The sequence below is a fragment of the Alosa alosa genome, chromosome 19, assembly GCF_017589495.1.
Source record: "Alosa alosa isolate M-15738 ecotype Scorff River chromosome 19, AALO_Geno_1.1, whole genome shotgun sequence".
NCBI classification, from domain to species: domain Eukaryota; kingdom Metazoa; phylum Chordata; class Actinopteri; order Clupeiformes; family Clupeidae; genus Alosa; species Alosa alosa.
In genome coordinates this window covers 7,055,313-7,064,785 of record NC_063207.1, presented here as the reverse complement: position 1 = coordinate 7,064,785, position 9,473 = coordinate 7,055,313, and the positions used below count along the sequence as shown (strand labels likewise).

Here is a 9,473-nt window from a genome sequence, read left to right as displayed (position 1 = left end):
TGGATTTTGTTGATTTTTGTGTCTGTAGATTTGTGGTTTGTTTAGGAATGGCATAGTGTGAGGACCTGGTGATGTGTGTGTGTGTGTGTGTGTGTGTGTGTGTGTGTGTGTGTGTGTGTGTGTGTGTGTGTCAAGAGTAAGGGGCCCGTGGGGTTTGTGTGTGTATGTACAAAGGGTAAGAGGTTGGTGGCGTGTGTGCATGAGTATGAGGTGTGTGTGTGTGTGTGTGTGTGTGTGTGTGTGTGTATTGTCGAGGCCCTACAGAGAGAGTGCCATCTGTTAGCTGAGGAGAAGCCTGCAGGCAGCCAAACAGACGCCTGAGGCATGGGCCTGCAGGACCATTTCCCTGGGGAAAGGACGTGTACACACAACACACACACACACACACACATACTCACGCCAACTCAAATAAACACATTCATGAGTAGATAAACACATGCTTGCATATTTGCATACACACAAGCATATTCAGCACATACACAGACACACACACAAACACACACACACACACACACACACACACACACACACACACACACACACACACACACACACACACACACAGAGACACACACTTAAACATTATTCAAACATGAAATGAAGAGCTCTGTAACAAGTGGCCATCAAATTGCCCCAAATCTAAGCTGGCAACTCAGTAAACAGCCAGACGGAAAGAAAGGAAATGAGAAGAGAGGGATAGAGAGGAGAGGAGAGAGGGATAGAGAGGAGAAGAGAGGGATGGAGAGGAGAGAGGGAAGAGAGGGATAGAGAGGAGAGAAGAAAGGGGAGAGGGAGAGAGGGGGATAGAGAGGAGAAGAGAGGGATAGAGGAGAGAAGAGAGGGGAGAGGAGAGAGGGATAGAGAGGAGAGAGGGGAAGATATTTTACAAAACATATTTTAGGAGATTTTTTACGGGGATTACTTTTAATGATATTTACATTACAAAACATATTTTTTTGAGAGGATTTTTATCGGCATTATTTTAATAAAAAAAGATTTGATTACTATTATGCTCACAAAACACAGGGACACATTAATCGGGATTTAATAATGTCATTGGCTTTTTTGTTATTTACTAGATCGAAATTTAATAGAAGAGATTATTAAAAACACATAGATCACATTACTAATAATAAAACACATTATAAACTAATATTTTAAGATTACTTATATTACATTTTAAAGTTTATTTTATAATTACTTCAGAAAGGGATTGCTTTTATCGATTACTTCAATAATAAAAGACGGATTATTTAATACTAATAAACCGCATATTTCTGGGATAAAGGAAGAAAACACATTTAGGATTTAGAATATTTTATAAGTATTTCATCAGCATTTAATACAGAGAAATGGGACCGCCTAGGAAAGGAGGTTAGATGACAGGAGAGGAGAAGGGAGACGATGCCAGAGGAGAGAAGAGGAGTGAGAGGAGAGAGGGGAAGAGAGGGATAGAGAGGAGAGAAGAGAGGAGTGGAGAGGAGAGAGTATGAGAGGAGGGGACAGCTCCTGCTGGCATCGAACACAATTCAGCCAATCAAGGACCGGAACTATCCGTTTTAGAATCTGTGTTAGACATTTCAATGGGAGGAACTGCAAACTCAACAGTAGGATGTGGATAAAGTGAGAAAGAGAAAGGGAGCACATTTAAGAGTGTCGTGTGTGTGTGTGTGTGTGTGTGTGTGTGTGTGTGTGTGTTGTGTGTGTGTGTGTGTGTGTGTGTCAGGTTAGTCTCTGATCGATCCCAGTCCGATCCAGCACAGGTGACTACTGTGAGATCCTGGGCCACACGGCCCAATAAACAGAATGGGAAAAGCATTAGTACATGGGCCAGGCGCGGGTTATTGGCAAGTGACCAGTTTATAGAAGTTCAGAGACCATTAACATTGATGGGGCAATCATTCCAACTTGAGTGCAATTACAGTGATTCCAGGGAAGCCAGAGGGAGAGTGTGTGTGTGTGTGTGTGTGTGTGTGTGGATTGGGGGGGGGGCTCTGATCTGCCCCCCAGGGCTGTGGCCTGTCACCCATTATGATGTGCTACTGTAAAAACTGTAAAAACTCAAGGAGAAGCTACAGGGCTGCTCTCGTCTCTGCCACAAGCAGTGAAGATGGAAATGTCTTTATGTCTAATGCCAACACTTCATTTGTGCCGTCTTAGAACCTCCACACTTCCTCACAGACACACACTCAAGCACGCGCACACACACACACACATACACACACACACTCCATCACATTGTATCCCAAATATAACAGCACAATCTCCCTCAGTCGTTTCCGGTCATTTTGTTGCATTTTGTTGGCCGTTGTGTGTGTCAAACTCCTAACCAGAGGCAGTGCTGTATGGATATGTTGTGTCCATATTAGACACACACTGAGCTCCCAGAGGATTCGTGTCCTTAACTCTACATGTCTCTCTCTCACTCTCTCTATCCCACTCCCACCCTCGAACTCAAACAGAACAGATAGCTCACTCTCTCTCCTCACCGCAATCAGCAGTGTCCACAGGCTCTTGACGAGTGGAGAGTGTGTATGTGTGTCTGTGTGTGTGAGAATGCATGAAAATATTTTGTATGCAAACCTACCAGAGGTCTCCAGACAGGAGGGGAAATTTATATGGGATAGAGAGAGCAGACAGAGGAGAGATTTACAGAGGAGTAATCAGGAGAAACGACAGAGGAGGAGAAATAAGAGAGGAGCAGAGAGAAAACCATAGAGGAGGAGCAAGAGAGGAGCAGAGAGAGAAACACATAGAGAGGAAAAATAAGAGACAGCTAGCATATATATGAAACACATAGAGGAGGAGCATAAGAGAGGGAGCAGAGAGAGAAACACATAGAGGAGGAAAATAAGAGAGGAGCAGAGAGAGAAACACATAGAGGAGAGGGATGACAGAGGGACCAGAGAGAAACACATAGAGGAGGGGATGAAAAAAAGACCAGAGAAATATTCATAGAGGAGGGGATTGAAAGAAGGAGCATGGAGAGACTTTTAGATGACAGAAATGAGACAGGGATCAGTAACTCTGGTGTGAGTAACAATCAAAGAGGACAACAAAAGGCAGCCGTTTCTCAGGTTAGAACATTAGAAACCCAGAGCGATACTCACACGTACACACACACACACACACACAAAAACACACACACACACACACACACACTAAACATTAGAGACCAAGATCAGTACACACACGTACACACACACACTCATCTCACTGCTGCTGTCTCTAAGTTTCACAGGTTCAACATTAGAAACCCAGAACGGTACACACACGTACACACACACACACACACACACAAATACATACACACACTAAACATTAGAAACGCAGAACGGTACACAGACGTACACACACATACACACACCTCCCCATCTCTGTGCTGTGGACGCGCTGGTGTGGAAACGCTGGGCGTTGACCTTTGGGTTTGTCAGTCATAATTTATACCCGATGTAAATGCTGCCCTTTCACCCGGCTCATTCATATTAAAGCCCAGCACCGGTCATCAGTCAGCTGACCGCCACTGAACGCCTGGCTGCCGCGTCTGCGTCACAAAGACTGTGTTGTGACACACACGCACATGCACACACACACACACACTCACACACACACATGCAAACAAACACACATACACATACACACAGACACACTCACTCTCACACACATACACACACACACACACACACACACACACACACACACACACACACACACACATGCAAACAAACACACATACACACAGACACACACACACACACACACACACACACACACACACACACACACACACACACACACACACATGCAAACAAACATATATAATACATATACTGTACATACAGCCACACACACACATACACACGTACAGTGGGTGGCATTTGGTCGCAGGCAGATTTTTCACTGTCCACGCACCTGAGCTTTTAGTTTGTTCTGATGCATGTGTGTGTATGTTTGTGTGTGGATACATGAGGTAGATTAGTTTGTGTTTTGTGGATCTTTTTAATTTTTTATGCAGACTTTTGCAGGACACATGTCTGTGTCAAAAGTGTGTGTGTGTGTGTGTGCAGCATATGCGTGTGTGAATATTTAAGATTTGGATTACACTTGGGTAACTAACAGGCCACTATGAATAGCAGAGCAGCCATAGTTTGTTGATAATTTATGATAATTACCAATGTAGCTTATTTTATTACTGAATAGTCTTGTAATTCTCTAGAAATTAACTGCCTGCAAAGCAAAGCTTTTGAATGCAAAGCAACTGTAATGACTTCTTATTTATATAATAAATTACATAATAGATTATGCAATTAAATTTGTTATTAATGTAACTGCATTTAATCATAGACAATTTCTACTACAACAATTTGATCACAGCTTTATTTATTGTAACTTCGTCTTCATATATACTTGTATTTTAATATACTGGATCTGTTTTATTTGGAACCTTTTGTGGACCCTTATCGTAAAGTTGTAGCTGTGTGAAATGTATGAATTCTTATATCATTAAGGTGTCAATTACAGATAATGTTTCTATGCATAGAATTGCTTTATTTGCAGTCATTAACAAACTCGAGTGATACTCTAGCTACTTTGCTATTTATTGTGGCCTGTTATTATGTATTAAGTGTTACCAAGATTTGTGTGTGTGTGTGTGTGTTTCTGTGTGTGTGTGTGAGCTCATGGATGGGTTGGAGGTGTTGGCCAAAGTCAGCTGTGTGCAGCTGTTTCCTCTGAAGCCCAGCTGGGCAGCAGCATCTGTCTAAGGCATCGCAGCTTCCTGGGCCTCCTTCAGACACACACACACACACACACACACACACACACACACACTGGCACACACATGCACGCACGCTGGCTCTCTTAAATTAATAACTCAAGGCAGGGCCTCCGAGGAGTCTCATCTAAACAGCCGCGTCTCCTGAGACACACACGTACACCTGTGAAGATTCACTTCACATCAGCAGCCGCCTCACAGAACACACGCCCCAACCTAACACTACACTACACCAAACTACCCTACATTCAACTGCACTACACCACCCTACATTAAACTAACCTTACCCAACATTCAACTACACTACCTAACATTCAACTGCACTACACTACCCTACATTAAACTACACTACACTACCCTGCATTAAACTACACTACCCTACATTAAACTGCACTACACTACCCTACATTAAACTACACTAATCTACATTCAACTACACTACCCAACATTCAACTGTACTATACTACCCTACATTAAACTACACTACCTACATTCAACTGCACTACACTACCCTACATTCAACTACACTACCCTACATTCAACTGCACTACACAATCCTACATTAAACTACTCTAATCTACATTCAACTACATTACCCGACATTCAACTGCACTTTACTACCCTACATTAAACTACACTACCTACATTCAACTGCACTACACTACCCTACATTAAACTACACTAAGCTACATTCAACTGCACTACCCTACCCTACATTAAACTACACTAAGCTACATTCAACTACAGGAGGCCAAGACATCTTTTAAGATAAAATGTTGCTTTGGACAAAAGCATCTGCCAAATCCCATAGGCATAACCATAAAGTTGACACTATGGTATGTCGTTAGCAGCAGTAAGAACTTAGCTTACAGAAGCTAGCAGACTAAAAGTAACAGTAACAGTAAGTTGTCTGACAAATAGCATATACATCAGACGAGACACTATCAATGGTTACAACGTTATAAACCCTTTCAAGAGAGTTCCATTATCAGCATCATAGTTGGCCCCACAAGGCTTCCGTTTTAACATTCCATATGTTATCTTAATGCAGAGGAAGTAGATTGGGGCCCAAATACAACGTTCAAGCATTGTTTTTGTTTTTATTGTTGAAAGGGTCTATAAACAGATAATAGATAATATGATGATACTGTATATGTGAACTCCTCATGCACATCTCCCAGCACCAGTCATATATGAAGGCACAGGATATTTCTCTCATATAATATTTGGCGTAGTAGTAAGTATATTTTGTAGTAAAGGATAGCCCTCTGGTGACTCCGTGCATAGTTTGGCCGTGAGTGCAGTGCACTGTCTTTGACGTGAGAAAATATGACCAGAAGCCCACCCCCTGCCACCGCATCAGTCTAAATTAATTAAGCTCCCGTGTATGCATTCACTGGTATGCAAATTCAGCTCCTGCAGGCTCCCTCTGCACTCTGTCTTTCCTCTCCTCCATAATAGCACTTGGGAGAGGGGAGGACTTCTGGGCCCGGCGCCCCAGCGCAGCCTGGTCCTCCCCCCGCGCCGCGCCGCACCGCACCGCCCCGCTCCACGCCGCGCCACACCACGGCAGATAGATGCCCGTCTGATAGACAAATTAATTATTTGGCCGGCAATTAATGAACGTCATCTCGGGCAGTCCCTTTATCAGCAGCTAACCTTTTTTTTCATCTTTTCCCCCCTCTCTCTCCCCCTCTCTCCCTCTCCCTCTCTCTCCTCTCCTCTCTCTCTCCCTCTCTCCCTCTCTCTCCTCCATACTCCTATGGAATCATTTACCATTTACTGCTGTATTCTTTTGGCAGTCCTTTCAGCTTTCTTGACCTCCAGAGTGGCTGCTGTGTGTGTGTGTGTGTGTGTGTGTGTGTGTGTGTGTGTGTGTGTGTGTGTTTTTGTGTGTGTGTGACGTCAGGTGGTTTGGTGTTAATCAAGTCGTAATTAATTTTCCCTGTATCCCCCTCTCTCTCGTGAGTTATGACCCTGACCTCGTAATGGCGGCCGTTGATTTATTATTTCTCACATTGTAATTTTTTGGGGGGTGCTAATTTTTCAAACAACATCCAAAAATTAAGGGAATTTTTATGCCACTTTTTTCACTGTTTGGGCAGTGATTTTCACACAATTTATGTCTGGACAAAGCCAGGATTGGGTATCGTCCTTGAATCAATCATCGCATGTGGATTTAATTTAATGGCACATTTTTCTTGCACACGCACAGATTCCGGCAAAATATTCCCAGAATGTTAATTTGTTTTTTTGTTGTTGTTTTCACTGTAAACAAGGGTAAAAAGAGTCAGGTGACACACACACTCAGTCCTCTGTCATCAAGTCGTCACACATTCACAGTTTCACACTGTGCAACCTCCACTTCACCTGCATCTAACCTTCACTCTCTATTTAATCAGAGCGGAACGCACATGCAGAACACCATTAACATTTTTTTTTTTTTTAAAGTATATTCTTTTGGGCTTTTTATGCCTTTAATGATAGGGCAGTAGAGAGTGACAGGAAGTGAATGGGAGAGAGAGCAGGGGTGGGTTCCGGAAAGGACCACGGGGCGGGAATCGAACCCGGGTCGCCGTCGTACGGTGCTGGTGCCCCAGCCAGTCGCGCCACAGCTGGGGCCACCATTAACATTTCTGCTGGATGCTCTTAACACGAGGGACTTGAGAATTAACAAACATCAAGATTCAGGTGAAGGACAGAGGGGAGAGTTAAAATATGGCTGTGTAAAAATTGTTCCCCAAAATATATGATACATGATTGCCCATCATCATATCCAACTATAACACTTTCCCAACTCCTTCGTCTTCTCTATCCATGCTTCCCATGAAACTTCCTGTTTTCTATTTTCGCTCTCCATTTCAATTCAATTCAATTCAATGTGCTTTATTGCATTTCTCTCACTCTCTCTCTCAATGGGGAAATCGGAGTGTGGATATTACTGCACTTTCTCAGGGCTACATTTATAATCCATTGATCTGGCCACATCTGTTTTTGACAGTGGCTTTGTGCAATATCAGCTGTCCGTGCGGCGCATCAATACTTGGCCCGCGGTCGGCAGCCCGATCGATTGGGCTGTAGCCAACTGTTGAGTGGCCACAGGTTGGTTCCACCATTCTCAGAATTCTCGCCCGATTCTGGACCGAGAGAGAGAGAGAGAGAGAACAACAGGATCTAGACAGAGAGAAAGAGAGAGAGACTACATGTTCTGGACAGAGACAGAGAGAAAGCACAGGTTCTGACACAGTGAGAGAGATACAGAGAGCACTGGTTCAGAGCTCTCACTCCATTTTATTGAGACTTCTTCCAGAGTGATGGCTTCTTTCAGCTTTTGATTGTGTATAGGAGAGCTTTCTCCTCTCCTAGTTAACTTTAGCTTTTGATTGAGAGTGGTGGAGGGCTGTTGTCCCTGGCTTGTGATTGATTAGTGAGGGGTTTCTCATCTTTTGATACAGAGGAAGTGCTATTTTAGCAGTTTAGAGTTACCATGTTTCACTGTTTTGAACTGTGCCTGGAGGAGACTCTTTCGAAAAACAGCCAGTTATCTTGCTCTGAGAGTCAAATGACTTGTGATAGAAAGTGAACGGGTTTTGCCAGTTCACTCGTCATTTGATTGACAGGGGCCAAGCTTAGAGGTACGAGCGGCCTAGGCGAGTTAAGGGTTTCCTCAGCGATTCTGAATGAGGTCACATCTGTTGATTTCTGAAGCTTGTTTTTTGCCACTGCTAATGAATGTGCGCTAGCTGGCTGTGGATGAGCTGAGATAATTAAATACGCTCTCCAAACAGTCATATGACACTTAAACACCTTAATACTTTTAACTTTTAATTAACTCACATACTTCCAGCTTCACACACACTCAACCATAAGCCCACAGACACATACAGACTCACATCCAGATTCACACACACTCACATCCTGATTATTTCTTTCTCTCTGTCTCTCTCTCTCTCTCATACACACACGCACACCCATCCAGATTCAAACACATCCAGCCATATTCAATCAGGCGCACACATACGCATACACACCCACAGACACACACACAAACACACACACACACACACACACACACACACACTGAGCAGATGGTGTGTGGTGGGCACAGCTCATCAGTAATGTCCAGTGCAGAAGCGGTGAAGTGTAAATGTGTGTGTGTGTCTGTCTGTGTGTGTGTGTCTGTCTGTGTGTGTGTGCGCACGCACGTGTGTGTGTGTGCATATTTGTTTATTTACCACTCTGAATGCCATCTTAGGCTCTTTTTCTGTCTGGTCTCTCTCTCTCTCACACACACACACACACACACAGAGTTTTTTTTTTTTTTCGGGTGAAGCTATTGATCCCTGGCTGCGTTGCATGGGGCTCCCAGTGCCAGGGCGTGTGATTAATGGCATCGTCATGGCGATGGGACTGAATGAGGGTAGGGAGGCCCAAGCGGCGCGCGCCAACACAAACGCCTGCCGTCGCCGTGGGCATGCGCGCCCCTCATTGCCCAACACTTATCAAGCCTGCAGGAGAGAGCAGACAGACTCGGCACATGCTCACACACACACACGTGTGTGTGTGTGTGTGTGTGTGAGTTAACTCACTTTGTGTTGCTCTTACTTACGTTCATCAGCTTGTTTTCTGTCTATTTCTACATTCTCATCTCCTCTACAGTTACCTTTTTTTTCTGCTTCTTTTTAGCTTTCGTTAAGTT

At 43.8% G+C, this 9,473-nt stretch overlaps 1 protein-coding gene across 1 annotated transcript in view; it reads left to right on the top strand.

Moving 5' to 3' along the window:
- The window catches only part of ush2a (Usher syndrome 2A (autosomal recessive, mild)), a 303,512-nt gene that overhangs the window by 256,491 nt on the left and 37,548 nt on the right, over positions 1–9,473 (top strand).